Here is a 27,187-nt window from a genome sequence, read left to right on the forward strand (position 1 = left end):
CTCTTAAGTAATGATTTATTTCTGGTTTATTTTGTAAATGCCTTTTATTCAGCCCTTTCATATAAGTCATTTCTATATGCTTTTAGCGTGGTACACTGGCCCGAGTGTTACTGCGAAAAATATGATGGTCTGGGGTTTGATACAAGGAAAGAGGAAAGGAGAGACATGGTTAACATTTTAGACTGAAGGATAATGTAGCCACAGGTTTCCGGCATTTGCCTTCAGGAATTCAACTTTCAGGTGCCATTAACTGTGCTAAACTTCCATTCTGGGGGCTGAAATCTCCAGAACTATTGTGTGCCTCGGAGTAAAAAGTTTCAGATAAAATTATTTTGTTGAACAAGACTAAGGGAAAAGGTTGCTGGATTTGGCATCTTAAAAATATTTCAGCAACTGTTTTGCTGAGGAGCTGTGTCTAGTACCTCCGTATATTGCAACAAGGACATGATATTTGGCACATCTGACAGCAGGAGTTTTTTTGGCTGCCTTGTGAAAATTCATTCTAAATACCGCTCAGAGTACAAGCTTCTGAAAAATACCCATTCGTAAACACACAGAAGAGTTCTTGCTGCCCAGCTGTGGTGGGGTCACTGAGGCACCCGGTCTGAGAGCAGAGACAGATGTCCTTTTCAGTGACTCGAACCAGAGCACTTTAAGCAGGTATTGGCCCATCTGCTTGGTACTGCTCCCATATCTCAGATGTCGTGGCTGATTGTCTGAACGCTCAAGCTCTGTTTCAGTGAAAATTCAGGGAAGCGGTGCCATTCTCAGACAATGCGACCTTAACAGCCCCCAGCTGCTCATTCCCAGCCTATGCCCTCCTTCAGTTGTTCTTGTAAAATTGTTTATTGGGGCTTGCAACAACCTGGATCCAAACCCTGCCCCTCCACGCCCCCAAAAAAGCTCTGATTATTTTGAGCCTGAACCGACTCTCACGACCAGTTTAATGCAGGGCTGGCTGCGGCTAGATTTGCTAGAGGACAACTAACTGTCTGTGCCCTGCGATCAGGGAGATGGTCTTTTCCAGGCACCGAATTTTCCTCTTGCTTTTTATGTGCGGGTGGCATAAGGAGACCCGGCTGCGTTTGTCCGCGCTCTGCAGTCGGGAGAGCAAGGGGAGCAGCTGAGGGCTGGCTCCCTGGCTGCAGAAGGCAGACAGCTGCGGCTGGTAATCCCCTGAACTGCCACCGCAGGCTCTGACAAAGCTGCTCTGGCAGAGCGCTTCGTGCTCTATGCTTGCGTTCCTACCACCTTAAAAGGGAACTAAGTCTTAATAAGGCTTATGTATAAAGTCAAAGTCTCTGCTGGTGCCATGAGCACTTTATTACGCCCAAGAAATATAGCGACATTTCTATTTTGTAACACAAGCACAATTCTTTACTGAGCAGGAGGGAAATTTTCTCAAACTGGTAGGGTAAAATCCCCTGAATTAGAACCAGAAAACACAGGACTATGGGACTATATAATCAATCACCTTTCTAATGATAGTCCATAGATCTCCCGTTGTCGCCTGGACAAGTGACTTACGAACACACGTCTGTGTTCGTAAATAGTAATTAGTTGAACTTGAAAAAGAGGGGGTTTCTGAAAGCGGTGTAAAGGTTCTTTACAGTCTTTGTGCACTATATGGGGTTTCTATGTGGGAACAAGTTTGGAGTGGTGGTGCTGGTGTTGCTTTCCACGTGTAGTCCATAGATCCTGGAGGTGTCTGAGCTTTTTATAAGAGGTCTGTGAACATTTGCCTATGAAGAGTCAGGGAGCTTTGATTTGCTACATAAAGCTCTGCACTTCCATTGGGAAAAGAAAGAAAACCAGGAGCCTGCAGACTGGTATAAAGATGCTGATTTGGTGAAGTATACCTCTGTGCTGTAGATGACTGCATGCTAATTTCCCATGCTGGCAAGCATGTGTGTTTGTCCATGATGGTTTTGCTCATCTCCTGTGTTCTCAAGTTGATTTCTCTGTGACCTGAATTCTTGGGATACCAATAAAACAAAATTCTAGGTGAATTTAGGTAGTACCTGACAAAGCTTGTAAGCAATTGTGGAGCAATCTCTAGATTAGGTGAACAGAGGGGGTTTAAATAGATACATAAAGTGAAAAAGATTGAATGATGATTTTTTTTTAAAAAAAAGAAGCAAGCTGTTTCTTTCTCCTGTCTAATTAAATTTTAAGACCTCCCTTTCTAAACAGCATATGGGACACAGATTTCCTAGTCATCTGGGGATCAGCTAGATACGTGTCTCTGTGTTATTCAAGTTCCAGCTGATTAAGCTGTTGCATATACCAGAGGTTTCCTGTGATATTTCTATGGAATACCATGGACAGCAAAACCAGCATGGAGCTTTGTGACAAAATGAGTTTCATCCAAAAATGCCTCTATTTGTCTAAGCCAAAACTTTGTAGGAAATAGGTCAAATCAGGTTTCAAGGGCCTGAAAAATAAAATTTGATAAAACATGGTTTTGACACTTCAAATTAAAGATTTTGGTTTTCTGTAAAATGGCTTTTAGTCACAAAACATAAGCTAATTCTGGTATAATTCAAATGTTTTAAAATCACCTAAAATCATTGCCATTGCCATTATTGACATTATTATTTTTAGTTCATAAACTTTGTCAAGGTTTTGAAGTTTTTGTCACAGTTCAAGAAAGAGGGCTTTCTACAAGATGGGAAAGAGTTGAAATCCAGTCCTAGTTCAGTCCATTATATTGTAGAGATATGAAAGCAAAACTCAGTAAAAGAGAATGAGGGAGAACCACATCAGCATCCCCAGAAAAAAACAAATGAGGTATTGCTGTTCTAGTTTCCCTTTGCATCTGCTCCCTAGCCTTTAATCATTCATTAGCAGCTATAGTTCTGGTACGATTCTTATCAGGTAGCTATTCCAACAAGTAAAGCATAATGGTAATGAATAATTGGGATCCATTATTTTAGCAACTGTTCCTGATTCTGTTTAATGACTGAATGAATAGAAAATGTTTTCTCTTCCTTCTAGCAGGGCTATTTAATTTAGATATACCATAGATAAATGCTTCCAGAAGTCATTCCTTAAAACTTATGACAACAGGAAACATTTGCATGTTTATATATCTCTTTCAGATAATGAAATATCTTTTGTATTTTTTTCAAGGTTACATGGAAAGCAACCTAGTATGTTAATTATAGTTCATTAGGGAATTGCAGTACAATGGAAAAATTCTCCATAGCTGTGTGTCCTGAAAAAAAAACCCAACTGGTTAACTTCAAGTTATGATGTCTGCTAAATGAATACAATTCTGCTTCAGCGGTTGAAAACGCAAAAATTATTCGCATTTTGTCTCAAAGCAAAACTTTTCCTATAAATTATAAAGTTTAAATTATTTTATGCAGTTATTTGACCTGGAAATCAGAGTGAAGGAAAATTTGTGGAGAACTGGAAGTGAGTTATTTAAGTTTCAGGGGTTTCACTGGGAAGAAATGTAGAAGAAGCATGTATGGACAGGGATATTTTCTTGAGTGTATAGGGAAAAGGGAACAGAAGGTTTCTATCCTTCTCGGGAAAGCAGTGTGAGAATTTTTGAAAGAAACAGAAATGTGGGGGATGAGATTAACAAGATTACTGAATTTGGCCAAGAAATTCATGAAGAAGTTGCAAATCCTTGGATAAACCAAGAATGACAATTAGAGGATGAATTTCTTAGGGGGCTCTAAAATTGCGACGGACCTGAGGTCTGGTTACTTCGAAGCAAATGATGAATCTCATGAGAGCATCCTGTCACTGGAACGGTTTGTCAGAGATGGAAGAACCTCTGAAGGTACTTGAGAGGGAAAGTCACTGGACAGCAGCAGCTCAGTCCTGTCTTTGCTGTTGGCTGAGATAATTTTATGATGACAGTCAATTTAGAAAACACTTGGGTTCAACTGTGAATGAATGTTCCAGCACTTCACTAAGGAGGGGGGTTACAATGTTCATTCATAGGTGCTGGTAGTGGGAGAAACTCCTCCCTTCCTAGCTTAGGTTCAGAGAGGCTTTGGGTTACTTCAGCCCCAAGGCAGCGGGGGGCTGAATGGTGTGCTGCTATCCATGAAGGTGAAAGCTGCAGATCCCACAGCTGCATTGGCTTATTTTATTGCTTTATTGTGTAGGTCTTAGGAGGCATACTTTGAGCAGAGGGCTGCAGCAAAGGGAATCTGCAGGCTCTGTACCATTGCTTCTCTTGTCTCCTTCTCTTCTGCTGGTAGAGGCTGCTGTGCGAGAACCTCAGTGAGTGGTCAGTTAACAGTCTCATGTGCAATGAGCTCGTTGAAAACAGCAATTTTGTCAAGGCTGGATTTACAACTTTGCTGTGTCAGCCAACATGGTACACGCTGGGCTGATGCTCGGCTGCTGTGACTTGTCATAGTTCTGTGGAAGTCACTGAACCCTGAGCAATTCATGCTATGTGAGGATTTCACTTATAGAACGAATATGAAAGAACATTTCATATTCGATGATTTTTCATGACAGAGGCCTGATATGACCAAGATCATTTTTATATGGGTTATGTAGCTATGAGATTACTTCAGTTAGTTTTTTTTAAAAAAAAAAAGATAGATGGATAGATAATGGTAAGTTTCTATGATTTTTACACTACTGTATATTAATACATTCTTCATTTTCTATGCATACTTATTCATCCACTTGCAGAGCCCTCTTTTTTTTTTTTTTTTGTTGTGTTGATATAGATTTGAGCTGAGAATTAAGCTTCTTTCAGTTTAAGGACACACTGCAATTTTCTTGTCATTTCACCTGCTGGGAGGAAGACAGTATTTTTTTCTTTTACAGGGATGAAGAATTATTTTCTGTCATCTCATGTGTGCTGCCAGTTTTTACTTTAAGAGTTAGGGACTACATGCAGGTTTAATTCTGCTTTATCTTTTCTTTACATTACTTGCTGATCCCGCTCTCTAAGTTACCTATTCCTAGTATTTTCAGTCTTAATTCTGTTTGGACTCCTTTATCTGACTCCTGTTGTCCAGGTTGAATCCACAGAAGGCTCTCCACAAACTGCAGGAGCTACTTAAAAGCAGGATGTAAGAAGGGTTGTCCCAGCTCAGTCTAAAAAAGATCCATCTAGTCCAGTGTCCTGGCTCCAAAAGTGGTGAAAAGTAGAGGATGATTACTAAAGGTTATTATAAAATGACAAGCATGCAGTGATAGCTACCTGCCTTATATTCCCAGCTTCTAGTGATATGACTTCCAAAGTCAGAGGTAGAGTTTTTCTATTTAATAGATCCTGATGGATGAGTTTGTCCAAAGGATCTTTAACTCATATCAAATTCTGTAAACCACAACATTTTGTGGCAAGGAAATTCAAAGTTACCAACATGCTATATGAGGAAATACTTCTGGTTTTATTTGTTTTGAATCAGCTAATGATTTGATGCATCCTTGTTCACCGCCTTTCATAATACAGAAACTCCCACTCCCTATTTGACCTGTCTTTACTACTCATGATTTTAGAGAGCTCTCTTCTTTACTTTCCCTTTTCCATGCATACTAAATCTAGTTTTGGTTGTTCTTTGAAATTGTTACTGCTTAGCTTAGAAACCTACTGGTAGATAATTTTCAGTAATCTCTCCTATTTATGCTGTATAAAGAAAGTTTCCAACAAGGGAACATCCTTTAGTTTATAGCAAACAGGGATGCAAAGAATCCATGCAGTTCACTGCCATGGCCTTATCTCTCCTGTGTGCTCCTTTTATGTCTTAGCAATCTACTGCTCCTGCTAATTCTTTGACTGGTGACCTGCTTGCTACAGGAAAGGATTAACACAGGTTTTTGATGGCCGTCGATGTCTTCTTGGGCATACGATGTGTTTATGTTTTATGTCCTATTTTCACCGTCAACTTCTTGAGGAATGTATTATTTTTAATAAACTTCCTTTGTTTAACCATGGCAGCTTTTTCTAAAGTATTTACTCTGAGACTTCAAGCTGCTGGGAAGTATCTTCCTCTTGGGCTTGTCACTTTTGATACATCTTTTATAAGCTTCCACTTTATTTTTCTTAAACTTGATCACTGCCAGAGTGGATTTCTTGTTTGTTTTTTTTATTGCTCATGTATGCATAATAAGTCTAATTTCATTACAGTTACTGTTAATGTATTTGTTTGATACAGAAGGACTCAAATGACAGGTCAGATGTCTTTCCTGGCCTTCTTCGAATACTATGCCTGTGGATGGGGTTTTTTCCCCAATTATTTTTTGTTTCATTTAGGACGATGTGATTGTCTACCTTTTTCAAGTTGTTCTGAGCAAAGTTTAAAAACGAAGATGTTACTTTTTCTCTTAATACATTCCCTTTGTTTATTGGTATAATTGTTATGATTTGCAATATTTGTCTTTTCGAAGGTAAGAGGAAGGTGTTCAGGTTCATCCGCACAACTAGCAGCTGGCGAGCGTCAGTAACTTCACCCGCAGGGCAGAGACTAGTGCATCACCTAGCGATGCCCCAGCAGCTGCCGTGTCGCGTGCTGCGTGGGACGACGTGGCATGGGGTGCTCAGCCACCCGCTGCGGTATTTTGGAGCAGGACCAGAGGAACGCTGGCCTTCTGGAGAGCCCAGGGTTTACAGTTTCCTTCTGACCAAGCTCTCTGGGACAAGTACCATCCAGAACTCTTTTGTGAAATGCAGTACACGTTAATAATGACCTACAGATATATGGGAACTGGGCATGCTGTTGCACGAGGCATGCTAACTGCAAAAAGCCAAATTCAGGAAAGTAACTTGTAAGAGTGCCACCAAAATGTATTTGTCATTTTAAAATATATCTCTGTAGTGCTTTGGCACTTGATTAATGGATTTACCTTACCTGAAATGTCCCCCAAAAGGCTCTGACAGTTCAGCAGGCAAGAAAACTTCAGCCAAAAGATAGGTACTTGTAGCTCTATCTGTGGCAATGAGAGCCAACCTGAAGGAGAGGAAAAGGCAGTGAGTTATTATATGCTTCTGGAGGAAATTAAAACTTGAAAAAATACTTTTTTTTCTAAACTCACATATTGGAGATGCCAGGGAAAATGTGTTTAAAAGCAAACTTGCATCCCTGGTATAATTACGATATTATTAGTGTGGTTGTTAGGCTGGGCCCTACTAACAAAACACACCATCTATTTTGTTATCAGCTTTTACATCAAGCTGTACAACAACACTAAGTAGGCAAAATGCAGGAACGATCCCCATTTTCCTTGGAATGCGCCCTACGCTATCAAGTACAAGTACAATGGCTATAAAGGAGCCATTATGGTGTTCAGTGAATTGCCTAAGAGAGCTTTAATAGATGGAAAGGCTCAGTTCTGTTTTGGGGCAGTGCAAGGTTATACTGTCCCCCTTATGAAACATACTGGAAAGGTCACAAGCACCGTCAACCTCAGAGCATTTAAGACAGTAGTATAATTACAGTAATGCACAAATGAATGGAATTCTTGTTTTAAAAGACTTCCGTGTCTTACCCCTTGCTCCATTTTATTCAAAGAGGCTTTACGTCTAGACAAGCAAAGACTTGAAACTTAGCTTTATCCTGATCAATTTGCTTGTCTTGCTCCTTAAAGACTTTAAGAAATCCTTGAAATCTTCAGTGGATCCAAACAAATTGTTGCAGAATCAAGATTTTTTTTTTTCCTTGTATGTCTTCAGTGCTGAGCTGTCCTGGAACATATGCAGAAATAATCCTCTGCCAAGGTGTGGGATCCAATACGCCTGTAACCACTCGGGCTTCAGGTTACCTGGAAATTGAGAAAGACATTCATAAATGTTCTTAAACACGATGAGAACACCCTTTCTGTTTCAGCAGGAATTAAAGTTTGCGGTCAGCGATTGAGCTGGAGACCCCTGTCCATGTTTGAATCAGATATTCTCAGTGTGGGACGTGTATCTGGCTAAGCCTAGAGCTTCAGGTGACCACTTTTTGGCTTAGAAATGCCAGCATTCCTGTCTCCTGCCAGAGGCCATCCCTTCTCATTTGCTAAGAACCGGACCTGAGTTGCCATTTGCTGATTCTTGTCCAGTCTTGCTCATGAGATGAGAACCAAAAGCACATTTAGCTCCCAGTGACATCAGACTAAAATGCACCTATATATCTGCTTTAATGTCTTCTTTAGGACTTTCAAAGCACTGCTTCAGCAGCACAGTCCAGAGCACCTGCAATAGTTCATCGTCAGTAAGTGACTTAAGTTTTGTTTAATAGTCTAAAACTTGCAACATTGCAGCGATACCATCCACACTGAGGTCTTTATAAAGTGCAGTATTGTTTGCCAGACTGATGTTAACATGCATGGTTTAAATGATGACACAAGCAAAACTTCTGCTCTAAAATGGAGAAATTAAAGATACCAAAATATTATCTTTCCTCTTGCCAATGAGAACAGCTGGCAGGATGGGTTTACTGAACAAAAATGTTGGCCAGCAGACATAGGTTATCATTTTCACAGGCTTTCCCTCTGAAATACAGGATTAACAAAACATGCAATTTTTTTATTTCGAAATTGGAGGGTTGGTGTCTTTCATCTGGTCAAATTTAGCGTAAAAGTGAAAATAATATCAAAGTTACAGGCACCACAGGGAGGCTGTTAATGTGGTAACAAAGGGCATTTGGCCAGTTAAAATAATAAAAGACTATACAGCTTTCCCAGTGATGGCTGAAGCCCAATTAGTACTTTCCAAGTAGAGCCACAATATTCCTTTCCAGATTATGCGGTTTGGCACGATTCAGAATGAGTAAACTTACTTTCCTACAAGGGAAAAATATAATTAACAGAAAAAACAAGGTCATGCAGTATTTTGCTTTAAGTAAGCAATAATACACCACAGGGTATACATTAAACAGTCAATATTCATACACCTTGGACAGGCTGAGGCAGAGGCAAAGCAATGGCTCAGCATACAAAAAGATACATATATTATCTTAATAAACCTATGTGCAAGAATAAAATGCAAATAGATATTTTATTTCCTTAATAGATGATTTTAAGGGAATGTGTATTCAACATTCATGTGTATAGTACTCACACGTATTACTTAAAAAGTACCCTTTCTGTTAACATTTTGTACTTTTAAGTAATAAGTGGGTTTGCTATTTTCCTTTTGTTTGAGCACCTGGTTTTTTTGGGCTGCTACTAAAGGCCGAATGGTTTGGAAGATTCATTTTTTCTTAAACTGATTAAATTCTTTGAAAGGACTTTCAACCTTGATACTTACACTGAAAGCCTCTATGAGTCTATTCTTATTTATAGTAATCCACTTTCCAGGCTTCTGGAAGTGACACAAAGCTTGCAAAGACTCAACAAAGCTGAAAATAGAGTAGCAGGATTGGAAGAAAGAAACAGCAAGTTCCAATTTGGAGGTGAACGTGCAAGTGACTTGTAAGGGTAAGCTTTTTCTTCTCTCTTGTTTTTGATGTTGTTTTAAGATGAGCAGGCTGTTCAGCTGAAACTCAGATAGAGGGGAAAACATAATGCAAAAGAAAGCATGATGGCCCAGGGTAAGTATATACTACGGTAGCGAAATGAAAACAGCCCCGCTGAGACATCTGGCTAATGCTCTACGAGTGACAGCGTTCATGAGAAAGCAGAGTGGTACGCCAGGAGGAAGATGAAAAAAGAAGAAAAAGTAAAACTTCAAAAACCGTGGAACCACTCCCATCACCCGAAGCTTAGACCACACACCTGAAAGGGAGTAACCCACATCCAGCTCAAGCGCAGAGCATGAACTGCCTTATCTCCCTTTCGACTCCAGCATTTTGCAGATGTCTTATATAAAGTATTTGTAAGGGAGGAATTGCGTATTTATTTCCTGTTTCTTTAATAATTACAGTAATCTATGATATTATAAACTTCCATGAGCTGCAGCATCTCCTCGTAGCTCCTGTATTACTGCTGTTTGGCTCCCGGCTGTTACACTTTCCTTCATTTCCCAGCTCCACCTGGGGCTCCTTGCTCTGTTAATATCCTAAACCAGCCCTGCCTATGGTAGTTCTGTGGGTTAAGCAGCGGGAAACGTGTGGGTAGTGGATGTGGGAGCATATTTGTGATCTGCGGTATCATTTCAATAGTCACGTACACACACCGTGCAGAATACGCGTACTGCCCTCTCTTCAGTTAATCCACAAGTCAACAACTGATTGCATACAACACTCCAGTCATCTCCGCGAGGTAAGATAGGCCCCAGAACACCTGATTCTAAGGAGCTACTTGAAAGACAGGAAAATCCTCGCCAGCTATAGAGTTGCGCTAAGTACTTTGAAGCATAAAAATTTGCCAAAAGCCTTATATTGTCGACTTTATTACTTGAAACCACTCCCATGTCAGAGTGGTGGGGAAGCAGAAGCCAGCGCTGGAGCAAGGCGCAGGGGTCTGTCCCGTCGGCTGCCTCGCGCCCGCGTTAGCTTGCGTGGCACAGCAGCATCCGTGCTGACGCGCAGCCCCTCATTCCCAGACTGGATTGTTTTTCCACTCTTGAGTCAATGTGACACTCCTTCCAATGTGAAAGTGAAACTCATCGTGTCCTTCTGCTGTACGTACGCCTTAACCATCTTCTCTTAAAACAGATTAATATCTCACCCATATTACAGTACTGAGGTATCTAATTAGGTGGTCTAACAGATGTACGTTACTTGAGTGTATAAAGAAATGAAAACAGTATAAAAATATGGAGATGACCAAAAATTTGTATGCCTAAACACAACTTTTTTTCTATGTCTCCATACTAATAAATTGTCTTGTAGGAAACAACGGATCTGTATCACCCTAAGTCAGAGCGCCAAGAAATCTAATGGAAAGGAACCCAACACAGGAAATGGAGAGAAAATAACTGAGAAAAAAAGGTCTTGCTATTTTACATAGAAAATATTTTCTGAATGCTTCTTCATGTAGATGTCAAACGGTATTTTGTATTAACTTATTGATGAGGCCAGCTTCTCATAGGAACATAAATTTTCTTGAAAAATGTTACTGATTTTCACTTTAAAATGGCACCAGAAGGTACTGCACAAAAGGAAAAATATTTATTTTATATTAAGAGAATAATGCAAACATTTCCCATATGAATCACTGCTGAAGGGTGATTCCCTGCTCTTCACTGACACGCACACCCCCCCAAGCTATTTTAAATAACTTAAATATTTTCGATATGGAATCTCTATTCATGGCAAAATTATACTGTGTAAAAGAACATCTTGTCAAACAAGTATACCATGTTTACCTGCGAAACCCACTATACTTGCATGCAGCAATTGTATTTTATTTCTCTTCTATATATGTTCTTGCAATGCTTTCATCACCCCTGTGGTTCTATGTATCCTCCAGCAGTATATTAAGCAATGTGACTGGTATCCGTCAGGTGTAGTTAAATTCTTTCTTAATTAGCCTAACACCACTACCAGATTAAAATCAGTAGGATAGTAGTTTTACTTTCAGTGACATGTTTCTCTTTGTAAGGCACTTTGCAAATCCCTTTCCTTTAGCAATACAGTAAGTCTATCATTGTCTAAAGAGAAGAGACTAATGACAAAGCTTTGTCCCAGTTTGACAAATGCTTTTACCAACTGCAACTAGCAAACAGAAAGAGGCGAGTTAGGGGAAAGAACCACTTTAAAATTAATCTCGTCAAGTCAGAATGATCATTTGGTCGCACCCTGCTGCAGTGAAGGCCTGCGAGTTTCTGATGTCTGAACTTGTCTCAAATATTTCTGAAAAGATGATAGTGAATTATGGGTCAAGAGGAATAAACTCTTCTGACAGAAATATCAATTCATTTACTTTTTGAAGCCACTATTAGCATATGCTAGGTTTACTTAAGTTGCAGATCTTGGGATGTATAAAATCAAAGCCTTCCAAACTCAGCTTAACAAAATAAAAAATATCAAGACTTCTTCCTCCTTTGATGAAAGTCATTATGTTACCACTGAGAGATGTTCAAAGCTTACCTGCTTAGTGTACCAGTCAGCAGTCCACAGCTATCAGCTCCACCGGGATGCCCTAAACAGAATACACCATATTAAACGTTACTAATAATGCAGCAAAAAGTTAATATGTTCACTTAACCACTTCGACATCAAAGAAGGTATTATATAGCAACAGTCAAGGAGGGCATATTAAATAAAACTACCTTTTAATAACTTAATAAAATAATCCTGAATAGATACAGATTTCCCTCCCAATAAGCAGATTCCCATCACATTTAAAACTGACAAAAAGATTTTTCAAGAATTCTATAAAGCTGCGTGCCCTAGCAGATAACTCTCCTGAATAAATTTTCTCATTCCAGCACTCTTATGCAAAATAAATTAAAAAAATCTATCTCATGATTTTTAAAAGATTAATCTTTCTCCCTCTAAAAAAAAAAGTCCCTCAAAAACCTAGTTCATCTTTCTAATAAATGGTGAAACTCTTGCTAGTAAGTGTGGGGAATACACTAGTCTTCTGTTTTCTGTGATTATACAACTAAAGGTGTTTTATAAATTTCTGGCTTCCATGACAAAATAAGGAAATTGAAATCCTTTCTTAAAGGATTCAAAGTTTCCAAATTCCTAGCTAGTGTAACTTGCAGTCCAAAATCATTAAGATACTTCTGAAAATCTCAATGTCTTTTGAAACCTAATAGGTGCACATATATTCTTCGTTCCAAAGCGTATGGCCCTTAAGATGGAACCTTTACAACTAGATAGTAACAAAGCTTTTTTACTCTGAACAACTCCAGAAGTATTGATGTAACAATCCTCATGTTTTTTTAAACGCACATGTAAAGAAAATATTGCACTGCTACTTCAGAGATACAGACTCTGTAACGTCTCAAGTCTTTAACTGTTATGCCAACCTTAAAAAATAAGCAAACCCAAGTAAGAAGACAGACCTACAATGGTGTGATGTCTAGGAATGGCTTGTGAATGACACTACCACTACAGAGCACTCTAATACAGAGATTCTCCAAATTAATTTGCTTTAGATGCCGCCATCGTTTTCTTTTCTATTACTGTGGTAGACGCAGTAGCTGCCAGCTGTGTGCCAAGTTACAGATAAACGCCAGAAAAGACATTTGGCCGCTTGGGCAGCACGTGCTGCTGGGAAAGAAGCCTTTTCCCCAGCTTCTCTGCGGAGGAGGTGGTGGGCTGCATGTTCCCCCACGCTCCTTTCACGCCACCTTGACAGATTCTGTAGGTGCCTTTGGGAGCTCCTGCTCTAATGCGTACGAGAAACTTTTTCCCCAACTAAAATGCAATATTCAAGCAGCTCTAAGTATACAAGACCAAAAAAGAATTTCCTAAGGTGCTGCACACACCGTACCACACGCAAACCATTACGTTCTATCGTATTACGCCGAAGAACTTGTGAAAATCTCTTATTCCTTAATACATCCCGCCTGGTGCTGTCAGTATGCAGAGTACCTCCTTTGTCTCCCAACATTAGTCTGTTTTATTTTTCTATTATCTTTGGCATCATTTTATCCAAAACATTTGTTACCCTTAGAAAAAGCACATTAAAAATACACACTGCTAAACTCACTCTTAAATGTGTAGAGTTGGCAGTGGAGGCATGCACTCGAGGATTAATAAAAATGATCTGCTATAAACTAGGAGCATATCAGTTGTAAAACAACATAGGAGATGGATCTAGCTATGCATTTTAGTTGACTACAGCATTATTAAGTTGCCAGTGGGATACAACCATGAAAAAGCAAATGCTGTCCAAGGACAAACCAGTTAGACTATTTGTTAGCAGAGAAAAGGAAAATATCTGTGCCATTGCTTAAGGCACCTGAGAGATATCTCAGATTTTTTTCATAGTTTTCATGGAAAATGAAGCAGGTAAAGAGCTGCAGAGGTTACCAGACAGAAGTCATTTTAAGAGCAAGGCTGCAATTTTTTTTCTTATTTAGTCTAGCAGAAACAGCAGCTGATACAGGAAATAATTATTCTCCAAAAACACAATAGGGTGGTAAACAGTAGGCAAGGAAAAGAACTATTTACTCTAGCAGACAATGTTGGCACAAGAACTAATGGGTGTCATCTGGCCATAAATAAATTTAGGCTGGAAATTAGAAGGTTTCTGACCATGAGTGGAGAGGTTCTAGAATAGTTTTTTAATAGAAATAGTGAAGGCAAAAAAAATAACAACTCAAGCTATTTAATGATGAGGATTGTTAAGTTCCTGGAAAATGCTACAGGCACAGTTCCCTCTGTAAGTAAAGGACTACATTTTGATCATCCAGGAGGCAGTTTCCAGCATTATGTTCCTCTATGTTCCGAAAGCATGGGGTAAAAAAAAAAAATTAAAAAAATTGAAATTAAATCATATTTATGCAAGCGGTGTTAGAAATATTGCTTAAGCAAATGCCATCCATATGTAAATGATCCCTGTAATTAAGTTTGTGCTTTGCAACAAGAAAACAATTTAACTTGATAAATAGGTATCACATTGTACTTCAGTGGTTGGAAGCTAATTCTTTTTAACAGAAAGATGCAATTTGTCACATGCTAATTTTCTTGGGATTTATAGTGTCTCTTTCTACTACTTTTATTTTGCCTTGCTGTATTCTTTTAGTCTTTAAAGTTCTAGCCAACGGTTTTATCAGCATGTGTGGACAGCAATGAGAGACATCTGGAAAATAGTGTCTGCCTATTCATTTATACCAGTCTGGCCAAATTTGGCTACCAAGTTCCTCAGATAAGCATTTGCTGTTAGTTTAAAACAGTATTAGGAAAAAGAAAAAAATTGATGATCACCATGGAAAGCTGGAATCTGAATATCCAAAAGAAAGAAGCAAACATAAAACAAACGTATTTGAGTTAGAAGAATAACTTAAAATTCAGGAAGAGTGTCCAAAGAAAATAAGGAAAATGTTATGAAACTAATTTCCACAAACACAAAAAGAATTTGCTGAGATTGCAGTCAGGAGTTTAGCCTAGAGACCCAACATTAAAGCACTTCTTAAGGTTTACTTGTGCAGTCTCTGATGCCTGTAATAGTCTCACTATTAATAGCTAATAAATATGGTTCACCCAACACCGTAGTGGCTCTTGAAATTCAGATCTGTGGTATACCACTATGCCATCTGAAGAATTACAGTTATTTAAAACCTAATCTACATTCTCTCATCAGCAAAGCCAAGCAGCAGAAAGAAAAACAAAATGTTGCAAAAGCGAAATAGAGGTATTCCCCAATCAGTGTCAAAATGTAAACAATTGAAAAAAGTTAAATGATTGCATATGTGTAGTTTAAAGTCATGTTAAAAATTCCTGTTTGAAAGTGTATGTGTACACATATGTATATGATGATAAATGTATTTTTAATCATTATTTATCATTTACCTTCTCTGGAAGCCCAGTTATAAAAGATTTATTATGGAAGAAACTGTATTATCAATTACAGTATGCATAGCTTATAGTTGCTACTTCCTCATCAAATATTATGATAATATGTCAAAACATAATAATATATGAGAAATCACATAAGTAAGTGTACTTGACTAGATGCTGGAGGAATCTGGCTGTACCATGTGGAGGAAAAGGGCACATACAACCTCCCCACCTTGCTCATCAAGAAGCACCGTTATGTGGGCTGGCTGTAACAGACCTCACCCCATTTGCTGAAAAAATATAGTAGTCCTCATGGCCACAGAACCAAATCAGAGAAATTTAGATAAACAAGCAAACATAGCCATGTCCATATTTTTCCAGTTTTGTTCCTGACCAAAATCAGTTATGCGACTTGCAGTTATGCAAATATGTGGCAAAAATAATGCAAAATTGTCAAAAGTATGAAACTCAATTTTTGGTTCACTTTAATTCACCTTTGTATGAAACCATTTCTTCTTTTCTTCCTTTTTAACCCCCTCTTACTTATACTTACTAGTGGCTGTGTGCAGTAGCTTTTGCAACTGACAGCTAACTGGAGTTACAAGCCTGAACGCCTCAGTAAGTTTTTAAGAATAAAAGGACCTCACATCATTAATAATGCAATTTTAAATTCTTTCTATCTGAAGCTGCCGCTCAGATACTAGCCATGACACTTATGAGACAGCTGCCAATATTCACTTTTTTTCTCCCCCCCCCCCCCCCCCCCCCTTTACTTTTTTACTTCTGCTTGGGGAGTACAAGTGAGTTTTTTAATAGCGTTATGATCTGGTTTAGAAGGACACATTTCTGATGAGGAATTGTTATTTCTCCTCGTACGTAGCTCTTGGGAGGACACCATGACTTGTCTGTTGAACAAGTGACAAGGGACCGCGGAGGAATGCGCTTTCCCCCTGTGAAGTCCGGTCTGCCCATCCCAATAGCACCCAGCCAGCAGGTGGGACTCTGTAAAAGTTTTACTACCGCTTGTAAATGAATAGCTCTTGATTTAGCTTTTGAAAGCGAAAGTACCATTTCCAGGGGAGAGAAACAAAGAAAAACTGCTCTAAGTGCCAGGTTATTGTGTGTTTCTGAAGGCTGTGCACAATGAAAATGTGGCTATAGTGTGGGAAGAAATTTAACACGTCGGGTACAATCGGTGCTCAGTAGCGCTCAGGTAGATGAAAGCAAAGGTGTCTCTCAGGTACGTTTCACATCTTTGCTGATGGCAAAGAGGTCATCAGCAGAAACAAGAAGATCGGCAGGGATTCAAAGAGATAATTTGTCTTATACTACGTAGAGTACCCTGCCAAGGATTATTCTTAAGCACAATGAGAAAGATCAGATTTTATTCCCATCCCTTCTAACTTCTGCCTCGTGCCTCAATCCTGCACCCCATGCTACACTCCTAGCATTGTCTTTACTGTAGTTAGATTTTATCTAAATTTATAATCTCCAGGTTTTACTTAAGACCTTTTCGTGTCTCTGCTGTGATGCAAAGGCATAGGCAATATCCAAAGTTATGCTTCAGGTAGTTTCCCAACCCTGAAAGGATTCATGATTTAACTAACAAGCTGAGCATCAAAGAATTAAATTAGTCATTAGCAAGGCTCCTAGTGGTCATCAACATTGAAAATATCCTGAAACAGAGGCAATAACCCATGATTTCTGATTTATCTTTGTGTCAGACTAGTTTGAATTTCTGGCAGGTTCTTCTTCTGTCTCTGCCATTTAGATGTGCTGATTTTTGAAGTAAGTTTTCCCAATGGACTACATTTTAATCCAACAGGAAAAATTGATATTTGAGAAGCTATTAAATACAGTTTCAATAGCCTCTGTAGTTTCTATAGATTAATTATCAGAAAACTGAATAAATCTATCTGGGAATAGGGAAGAGTATTCAATGAAAATACTTTGCAAATGGCAATAAATCTTTAACGATGTGGGAAAAGAGTAAATGCATCATGCTATTTAAAAGCTTGGTGACAGGCACTTCTAAAATAACGAGATATTTGTCCATCATCAACGAAAATTGCATTCCTAATTGTGCAAAACCTACTGTGTTCCTTCATCTAACTTCAGTTTCAGCTCACTCATTTAATTTTCTCATGCAGACATAGCAACATTGACTAAAGCTGGATTGTGAAGGAATTGAAATGAGCTCACAACCTTGATGCAGTTCATAATCACCTCTTAAAAAAAACCAAAACAAAACAGCCAAACTTTTATGATTACAGTTACAATAATTAAAAAAAAAAACCCAACCCAACAAAAACACATAATAGGAATATCCATGAATTCTTATGGTCTAAATGCATGTCCGTCGGAACCAAGTTTCTCTACTTCTGATATTCCAGGATACATTAGTATATTTTGTAGATTTTATTTCAAATCTGTCTCTTAAAAATGCAGTATTCTGTCTGTGGGTAATGAAAATGAGCAACTTACCAAGTAAGTTGTTACATTTGCAGGAAAGGTCTGTTTACATTGTACTTAAGTGACCGCTGATAAATATACAGAATATTGGCTACCTCGTTTCCAGAGGTCACTCCAACCTGGGCCAGATAAGACTTAAATCTTTGTAGAAGACACAAGGAGCTTTAAAAATGCGCTGGCAAATGGGAGTCTGTTCAAGACTTATATGCAAATTAAATTACATTCTGCTACATGTAAATTTATGAATGGTCCAAGAGTGATAGGTTAGTTGGGGGTGGGTGGGTATTTATTATTATTGTTGTTGTTATTATTAATTTTTTTTTTAATCTTTAATCTTTCTAACATTTCATCAGGGCCTGAAACTAGTTATTTTTCTGTGGGGAGGAGGAGTCACGCTTTCTTTTAAATGCAATCATCAATTCATCATTACAAGTACATTTGCATTTTTGATAAAAATAGATGAGAGACTTGCAATGAGGTTGTTCAGAAACTAGGTTGCATATATAATGTGAATCTCTCAGCTTCTAGTTTGTAGCTTTATTTTTCAGTGTTTTCTAAAAATGATCTTCCCTGAATATCTCAAAGTGACACATTGCTTTCTCAAATGGTTAGTGGCTGTTCTTCAGTCATGTAAAAATCAACTCCAAAGTGTAGATCTTTTGTTTTCCCTTCATATTGTGCTTTGCACAATGACATTGATTTTTCTTGATAGGTATTGTGACTGAATATATAGTAATGTGAATATTTTCCAGCCTATTGTTATGTCTGCCCAGACATTGTGGAAGAACGTGGACTATTCATCTACAGATAAGATAAACTATCTGTTCAGATCGCTGCCAGTAGTTGCTGGACCACTGCTGTAGTGGAAGGTGAAAGAACCTCTCCCAATACAGAAGGAAGGTTGAGAATTTTTCAGTACCGAATTAAGACAGCATTTATTGCTTTGTAGATAAACAAAAATTCTTCTTATGGTTAGGTACCCAGTCTTCACACTTTTATGATACCCCTTGACAACTATATTTTATTTTTTTCCCTTGGCATCCCAGAAGTACCACTGAAACTTAAAAGTCTTTGGAGAAGTCAATTTATAACCTTTGTGTATTAGTGATTAAAATTCCCCCCAAGTTATATATACATATATTTCCCAAATACAGAATTGGGAAATTCTTACTGCTCTTAAAGAAGCAATACACATAATGAAGTCGTTCCTTTCCTAATTATATGAAGGTATACACGTACAAATCTGCATGTGGCATAGGCACAGAAGTATATGCAGGTAACTCCGATAAAGCTTCTCAATGCTTCTCATTTACGTGACCCTGTTCTCTGATGCCTACAATCCTGCCAGACTTTCAGCTGGTATTTTCCACAGGGCATTTGCATCAGAAGATTTTTTTTTCCTCCTTGTTTCTATTGTTGTTGTTATTAATTATTGTTATTATTCCATTGTTTGTAAGCTCTTGGCCTTACCCCTGTTTAAAAATACATGAAATGTTCTTGTGCATGTGCGCCTTGGAGAACTCAATAGAGATGGATAATGATGACAGAGGCATTCTCCCGGGAGACGTGCCTATTGATGTCTCTGTGGAAATCCACCCACATTTGGGTTCTTGGAGCTGCCTGCACTTTGAAGGACTGACTGGAACAATAAAGAACCAGTCTGATGCCGAGGAGCTGGAAACAAAAGCCCAACTGGAGGGCAGGAAGGGGAGGGTAAAGTGGGACAGCAAAGAAAAGTGTATTTGGAGAGGATTAGGATTGACTAGCCAAAGAGTGGGACCTAGGATGGGAAGTGGTAGGGATGCAAAGCTGTTAGGAAAGGAGCGGGAAGCCCGCAGAAAGGTGGCTTGAGTGGGCAGAGAGATTGTGACAAGAAGGTTGCTTTCCGAAATGGGAGAATGGCTGAGATGGACAGAAGAAGCAACAGCATGGGGCACAAGACTTTCTCTGTGCTCGATACAAATTCTTAATGAGCAGCAATTCAGTCTCTTTGTCCTCATTTCCTGAAGAGCCTGCTCCTAATTTACCACTCAGCACTGATGACGGGAGCACTAATTTCCAGCAGGATTTTCCCCTAACACTTATCTATTCATTATCTGACTCACATTTGTTAATGAAATTATTTTCATAAAGTGCCCTATAAGGTGAAAGAATTGTGTTTAGAGAGTCTTATTTACAAAAATAAAAGAGACCCAGAGATTAAGGTCACAAGTATTGTCCAAATTGGAGCAAACAATCTGAAGCACCAGAAAGTTACATTTTCTTATTCCTTTACAGAGAAATTCATCCTATGCATACTCCCATGGCCCAGACACTGTCATGAAAGCTCCGTAATTCAGCAAGTCACACACAACTGTTGGGCATTCAGAAGATGAAACGCATTTCATTAAAAAGTTTGTTTTAAGTAATTGCCTAGCATCAAGTTCTGTGGCAGAGGAAAGGATGCGCTCCAACTCCTAAATATAATAAAACAAGCGTTGAATACCAAAAAAAGCTGAAACTGTAAGCAATTCATGACCAGATCAAGCCCATCAACTTGCCAAACACAGAGGCTGCCCCTCATGAAAAGGTAGGTGGTAAGTTTAGTACAAACAAGATTTGAAGAAAATAATTCCTTTTTAGAAAAGAAATTGCAATATTCTGTGGTAATTCTATGCATAATACAGGCCATGTTATATCACTTAAAGGAAAGGCAAAAATACCATTACCAAAAATGCCATTTTAAATGGGACATAGCTACTTGTGCTAATATGAAATATATAGTCAACTTATAGATATTACAGGTGCAGTGGCATAGGTAGCTACATTTACCTGCAAATAAAAAGGCCTTAAAACTGTTTCTGAAGAGTAATGCTGGGACCGTGTATATGTATATGAATAAACATTATTGTAGTGTATTGGGTTACAGAAACTGTTTTTCCTCAGTCACAATATTGATTGACAAGTTAAGTTTTCTGGGTGACTCGGAGTTCCGATACATGATGTTCACGCTAGGTGTAAATATGACAAGTTTACAGAAGAGCTGCCTGCGAAAACGTGGAAACTAAAGATGTTCCTACTCCTCTCTAATTACTCGACGATGACATTTTTCCACTTCCGCACGAGTATAGGAGTCAGAGGCACGTAGCACATAAGCAGTCTCCCACCCTCGAGGTCCCTCCGCGTACCTCCCTCTCCCCTCGCCCCCCCCCCCGCAGCCGAAAGGGAATTGCCTCTAGGAGCAGGGGATGCGGGATCTCGCCCGTTTCCCAGGCTCAGCGAAGTTCTTGCCACGGCTTACCGCCCGCAGGTGGGAGGGGAGGCCGCTGCGGCTGCTGCGCCGCGGGAGGCGCCTCTGGAACCAGCGGGGGCGGCAGAGGAAACACAAACGCCTGAGCGCGGGACACGGCTTCTCTGCCGAACCTTTTGCTGGGCGCGACCGACTAGAATTGAACCGTACGTTCGCTTCTGCGCAATCTCTGTGAAAGACTCAGTATAAGTAACCAGCTCAACGGCAATCCTACAGTCTATAATTTTTTCTTTTTTTTTTTTTTTTTTCCATTTTAACAGCATTTCCCAATTTAGCATTTTGCACAGGTGCTAATTCATTGCGTGTGCTTGGCTATGCATGACTAGCTATGGATGAGCTATATTGTTGCAAATATGCTTTTGGATTCAATTCCCTGGTAAACTTTGAGACAAGAGCCGTGAGAGAAATAGTATCAAATGTGGTTTTTAAACAAAGGGCAAGTTTTCAGGCACAAACGGGGCCATATTTTGAATTCCCACTCATTTTTAACTTTGCGTTCATTAAGACAAATTCTAACACCATGAGGAGTTTAACCTGATCTGGAAAACCCTCCACAAGAAGCTCTGTTGGCATGAGACCTGGGCAACCCATTGCCTCCACTGCAATTCCCCTTTTGGGATTAATTTCCCCCTTTCGGTCGGTCAGAAATCATTCCATTTTCAGCACTTTTGGTTACGTTACAGTTGTGCAGCTAAAAGCACGGAGCAGGTGTATGTTTATAATCCATAAAGAAACTGAACTGATACTGTGAAATGAGATGCGAATACTTCTAAAGCCAGAGGTGTTTTTTGATTGTATCTATATAATATAAACTGAAATGGCAAAATCATTTACCTCTATCGCATCCTGCAGTTATCACAAGGCACCAAAAAGGGAGTAAACTGCTTAGGTATTTTAATTGTTTCTATGAACCCATTTGGATTTTCTTCTGTTTAACTCTGAATTTCCTGCATCGAAATGGTTGGTTTGGAAATGCTGCTGTTATCCTTCCAAATTACTTCAGCCTTACTTTCCTCCTCCTAACATTTTTGCCTGGGAATAATGGTTTGAAATTCACAGCAGCCAGAGTGCAGAGGAATCTAGAGATACTTTATACATACTTATCAATAATGCATTTCTCTGCATTCTTAGGGGATCACATTTCCAGAGGCAGTTACAATTCGTTCACAGCAACTGTAAGGTGAAAAAAAAAAAAAAAAAGCACCAAACCCACAACAGATCCTCCTATCCTCAGGGCTCTTGTCCAAATAGATACAACCATTACAGATCAGAACTTGTGTGTTTTATAGCAGCTGATAAGAATGCAGAATTGTCAAGCTAGCGAGCACAAATACTATCAACACAACTACAGTCAAGAAGGTCCCGTCAATTTGCAAATAAATGTATCCTGAGTTGCTGGTTTCTGTGTATGTTTAGCTCAGGTCATGTGTCCTGATGAATAGAAAGCACCTTCTGTTCAATGTTATGTCAACTATACCAGACTCTTACGATCAAGAAGAAAAAAAGGAAAAAAAAAAAAAAAACCAACCAGGAACAGCTTTCACAGGGGGGCTGTAATGGAAGGAAAGTAATTCATCCATCTTTTATGCTGATGGCACAGGGAGTCTTGCTATTGACTTCAGTGGCAGTAGAACGGGCTCCAGGATGTTCTTCACATGTACAACTGCATCATGTGATCACTGTCTAGCTGCACATGAGGCCGTGGGCCCATCAAACGCATAGAGGGAATTTTACTCGGATGAATAAGGCATGTAAAGAAGTTATTTGGCCCTTATTTTGCCATTGCAGATTCATTTATAGACAAGTGTAACACAGTGGAAACATATAAGCACAAAACCAGACTAATATATCTTGTAATACAATGTAGATTAACTGTTGAATCACTATTGCTAAAATTAGTGGCTTTATGTTAGAAATTTAATATTGCAAGTCTGCTACTTATTTCAGCACATACAATTATACAGCTTAAACAGTTTAGCTGTAGTTGCACCTGATTAGCTACAGCCATGTCAGAAAATGCATTGATGATACAGTTGACTATATTTTAATGCTTTTTATGAGGTAATATTGCTAATATTCACTTCATGATCCTGTGGCTGAAAAGGTTTTAATGCTTTTCTCCCCATTTGCTTGTGCAATCTCTCCTGCCGGCAGCTTGCAATCCTGCCTTCTTTGAAACCCACGGCAGCCCAAATGGCAGAGTTTACTTCCGGAGGTTTTCAAACTTTTTCAGAGTACTTGGTAACAGAGTCTCGCAGATAGCCTCACCTCCTGAGGGCACTGTCATAACATCCTCTGGCAACTACTGCAGTGACTTACATTGAGAAACAGTATTAGGCCTGACCAGCACTGCATATTTTGAAATGTGAAGCCAGTATGGAGCAGTGGGAGAAAGCCAGTGGCACATTCAAAATTCAATGATACCAACACAGAGTAAGTTAGAGGACTCCAGAGTGGATCTGCAGTCTGATTTGGATCGGGGCCTTAAATGAAGACGTCAGGAGCATTTAACTCCATATTAGATCTGCTCTGCAGTTGTTAATGAGGACATCTAACACCCCATGACCAGCCACTCTCTACAGACTGCTGCGGGAGATAACACTGATAAAAAAAAATCTGAATGCAAATACTCTACAGAATCAAAATGCTTAACAGACTACGATTTCAAAGCAGTATATGATACTAGAAGGTTATGGTAGTAATAATAATAATGTAAATGCTAGCAGGTATTTGTAAGGTATTTTGCAAATCATTCACATTCCTGTTTGCATGATCCTTGCAGTATAGTAGTTATATCAGTCTGTGTTATATTTGTGTACACAAAACCATAAAATGCTCATCATAAAACAATTAAGCCAAAACACCTACTTCTCTTCAGAAAAGTTTGATCTGAATCTCTTGATTTATTACCACAATAACAGAATGTAGGTTTTACACTTTCACCAGAGTTTCAGTCTTTGCTGTGTGCAAGGATTTCTCTTTGTTAAGTTTTGAATACCATGTGAAAATGAAGGATATAAATATAGCAGCACTGAATGGACTGATTAATTCCAGATAGTGTAATAACTTGCGAGTATGTTGCCTAAGCAAAACAGTTTGCTAAATCACATTACTGAATGATTTAAAATTCAAGATTTTTGTATAATCGTATTTTGTGCCCTTTCAAATTCCTTTGTTATCACAGCTCAAGCTGTAAAACCTTCTGCCTCTTCTACCTCTAGAGACCAGTCTCCACTCATATACAGGAAATTTAGAAGTACAGTAAATTGTGTTTTACGAAGACAAAATATCTAAAATCCAAAGGTTTCAAGAACATTATTATTTAGGTAGAATAAACTCTTATTTAATAACATTAAAGAGTCCAAGCTGAATACAAACCCAATCTTTAAATTCTTTTTCTGTGTAGCATTTCTATGAGTGTATTTTGAATAAGAAGCCATATTTTAAATATGCTTTCTTGCCCGGTTTTAATGTGAACAAATACTGAAACACTTAATTAGATGTCATGAGATCATGCTATGTTATGTAACTACGTGCTATAAACATGCATTTTCCCCAAAAGAAATGCAATACGGTCATAGAAATAAGAAGAAATACTGCTTACCTTCCTTCCTTAGAAAATATTCCCTGAAGGCAGAGTAAATCTGGTTATAAAATGAAAAAACAAGCCTGAAGTGTACAACTCGCATACAGACAGCAGATACAGTCGTCTCCATGAAGAATGCCTGTTTCTAGCCTTCTTTATATCTTTCTCACTTCTCCACATTGTAGTTATGCTACAAGGACTCGAACTATGCTTAAAATACTGATCTGTATCACAGCTATAGGCACCAACATATTGCTTAAATGGTACTTACTGTTCCAGAAGTCACGCATCATCCTATAGAGGAGTTTTACACCTCCAAGACAGGGATTTGTTACAACCGAGCAGATTGTGGCAAAACACTGCACCTGGCTTGTCAGAAAAAGTTGTTACTTTCAGTGATCAGCACATACTCGCAAAGCACGGTATCTTTACGTTTATGTCTGTGCATGCGTACCTACATACACACATCTACAGAAGGACTCGCAGCCTGTCTCTCACAACCACATGCTAATTGCTGAATAGGGAAAAAATCTTGTTAGTATTACACACGATCGTTTTTCTTGACCATGGCTTTTGCATACATTTTTCATGTAGTACAACCAAGACCGGTGATGCCAGAGAGCATTTGTAAAACTCAGACACAAGTAATTATTCACATAAGGCACCGAACTGGTTTTGGCTTCCCCTGCGAGAGCGCTGCTACTGCAGCAGCAGTGCAGGGTCTCTCTGTTGGTACTCGTCTGCTGCAGTCTTTGTGCATGAGCCTACGTTACAAACAAATTAGTAACACAATGACATCCAGTACCCAGGAACTAAAGAAAATCATGGAGAATCAATCAGATCCTACAGCAGGCATGTAGACTGGCTGTAAAAACATTTAACAGTAGATAGATTTTTCCTGTGCTGTCAAAGTTAAAGGTACCAAAAGGAAGCACACACTAAGGCATTTTTGTTCCACTGTGATATTGATCCAATGCCAGACGTAGTGAAACACAATGGGCACACAGTCAGCCTTGGTAAATTAGGTAAATTAGAGATCATTTGATGGTATTCTATTGTTGCTATTGTAATCACAGTAATTTTCACTGGTAATGGTGCTTCGTGATGAAGTGCGGTTCTCACAGAATAATTGTGAAAAGTATCGAAAGATTCAGGGTGTAGCATCTGGTTTTAAAAGCTCTTCAGATTCAAATTGGCATTTTACTTTATCTTGAAAATTTATTAGAGATTCAGATCATGCCGGTTTAAATGGAAAGGTGAAAGCAGGGTAATTTCAATCTATGAATTATTCAGATTCAGACTGGTGAAATTGCCATCCATGAACTGATTCTCTGACAGTCTCTTTTGCAGAGCCTCCATTACGCTTGTCATTTTTATTTCTTTATCTACAATCTCTTTCTCAGTTACTGAGCTCGTCCCTTAGGGCTGCGCTTCACAAACCAAGTATTTCAAATTGGCAATAACCTAAATGAGTTGCTGTCTCAAATCGCAGTCTCCACAGGCTGTCTTTTCCAAATCATTAAAAACCACATCCACGATGGTGTCTGTTAGGCTCTTCAATTAGATGAATTAAAGAAAAAACAAAACAAAACAAAAAACAGCAAAGAGAAGAGACCAGGGCATCATATCGAAGAAGAGTTATGTTCCTGTAACAGTCCAGCAATGAAAGTGGTGCTTTGTGCTTGTTCCTTTGTTGTCAGTGTAACCCATTCTAGTTGCATAGCATCACGCAGAAAGAAACAACTGTTAAAGCAGGCTGACTTCGTGCCCTGATTTCCAGCAGGAGCAGATAAGGACTGCGTTATAGACAGACTAATCCACGCAAATATACGCTCAGAGACCAAGCACAATTAATAGCTTCTTACAGGCAAGAAAAACCAGAAGTAGTAGAAGTAGTTGTAGTAATTGCAGTATGAGAAGAAGGAGAAGCGACTGGATAACCAAAAGGGTTTCATTCTCTCAGACTCCAACTGATACAGATTGCAATCCCAGAGACTCTCCACTTGATGGCTGGTTGTGTCATTGCTAGTCGACTGCTGCCCTGTATCCAGAAGGACTGGGGATTGATTTAGGTCAGAGAGTCTGGTTTCTCGTTTGAGCTTTGCTCTAAGTGATGTAAGAAATTGCGGCAATCTGTGTTACCAATCTATATGACCCTGGGACGCTGGCACAGCTTCGGCAGTGGAGTGCCTGCAAAGGCCCCAGTCGTACAAACAGTGACAAGTACCATCTCCTTTGTCCTATCGCTGCAGGTATATCGCCGTGGCATAAAAAAAACCCCTCTTAGTACACAAAGTGGGAAACCAGGCGTTCTTCCTCAGAGGCAGTTTGGGTACAGAGCTCCGAGCAGTCCCTGCTCAGCTGAAAATGCTGCCAGGCTGAAGCCAACACATCCAGGCTGTGTGTCTGTTCCTACGCTAACACCAGGAAAAATTCCCTCGTACGAAAAAGACAAGAATAAAAAAAATCTATGCTGCTTTGTGCCTGGTTCTATGCGTCTGCTTTGCCGCACTGCGACTAGAAAACTGCAGC

At 39.1% G+C, this 27,187-nt stretch overlaps 2 long non-coding RNA genes across 4 annotated transcripts; one reads left to right on the forward strand and one right to left on the reverse strand.

Moving 5' to 3' along the window:
* LOC129203359 (uncharacterized) lies at positions 1-27,187 on the reverse strand. Of its 3 annotated transcripts, XR_008575993.1 has the most exons (5): positions 24,927-27,187; positions 21,061-21,238; positions 11,940-11,991; positions 6,834-7,743; positions 1-1,975 (listed from the first exon to the last, which is right to left on the reverse strand). It is a non-coding gene; the product is annotated as an uncharacterized LOC129203359 (long non-coding RNA). The 3 variants fall into 3 exon arrangements; XR_008575994.1 differs by having other exon boundaries at positions 21,061-27,187; XR_008575995.1 differs by lacking the exon at positions 1-1,975 and adding an exon at positions 4,706-6,719 and having other exon boundaries at positions 21,061-27,187.
* Positions 10,747-20,887, forward strand: LOC129203360 (uncharacterized). Its single transcript, XR_008575996.1, has 3 exons — positions 10,747-10,838; positions 16,189-16,302; positions 20,058-20,887. It is a non-coding gene; the product is annotated as an uncharacterized LOC129203360 (long non-coding RNA).

The sequence above is a fragment of the Grus americana genome, chromosome 2 (assembly GCF_028858705.1).
Source record: "Grus americana isolate bGruAme1 chromosome 2, bGruAme1.mat, whole genome shotgun sequence".
In the NCBI taxonomy this organism is placed as follows: Eukaryota; Metazoa; Chordata; class Aves; order Gruiformes; family Gruidae; genus Grus; species Grus americana.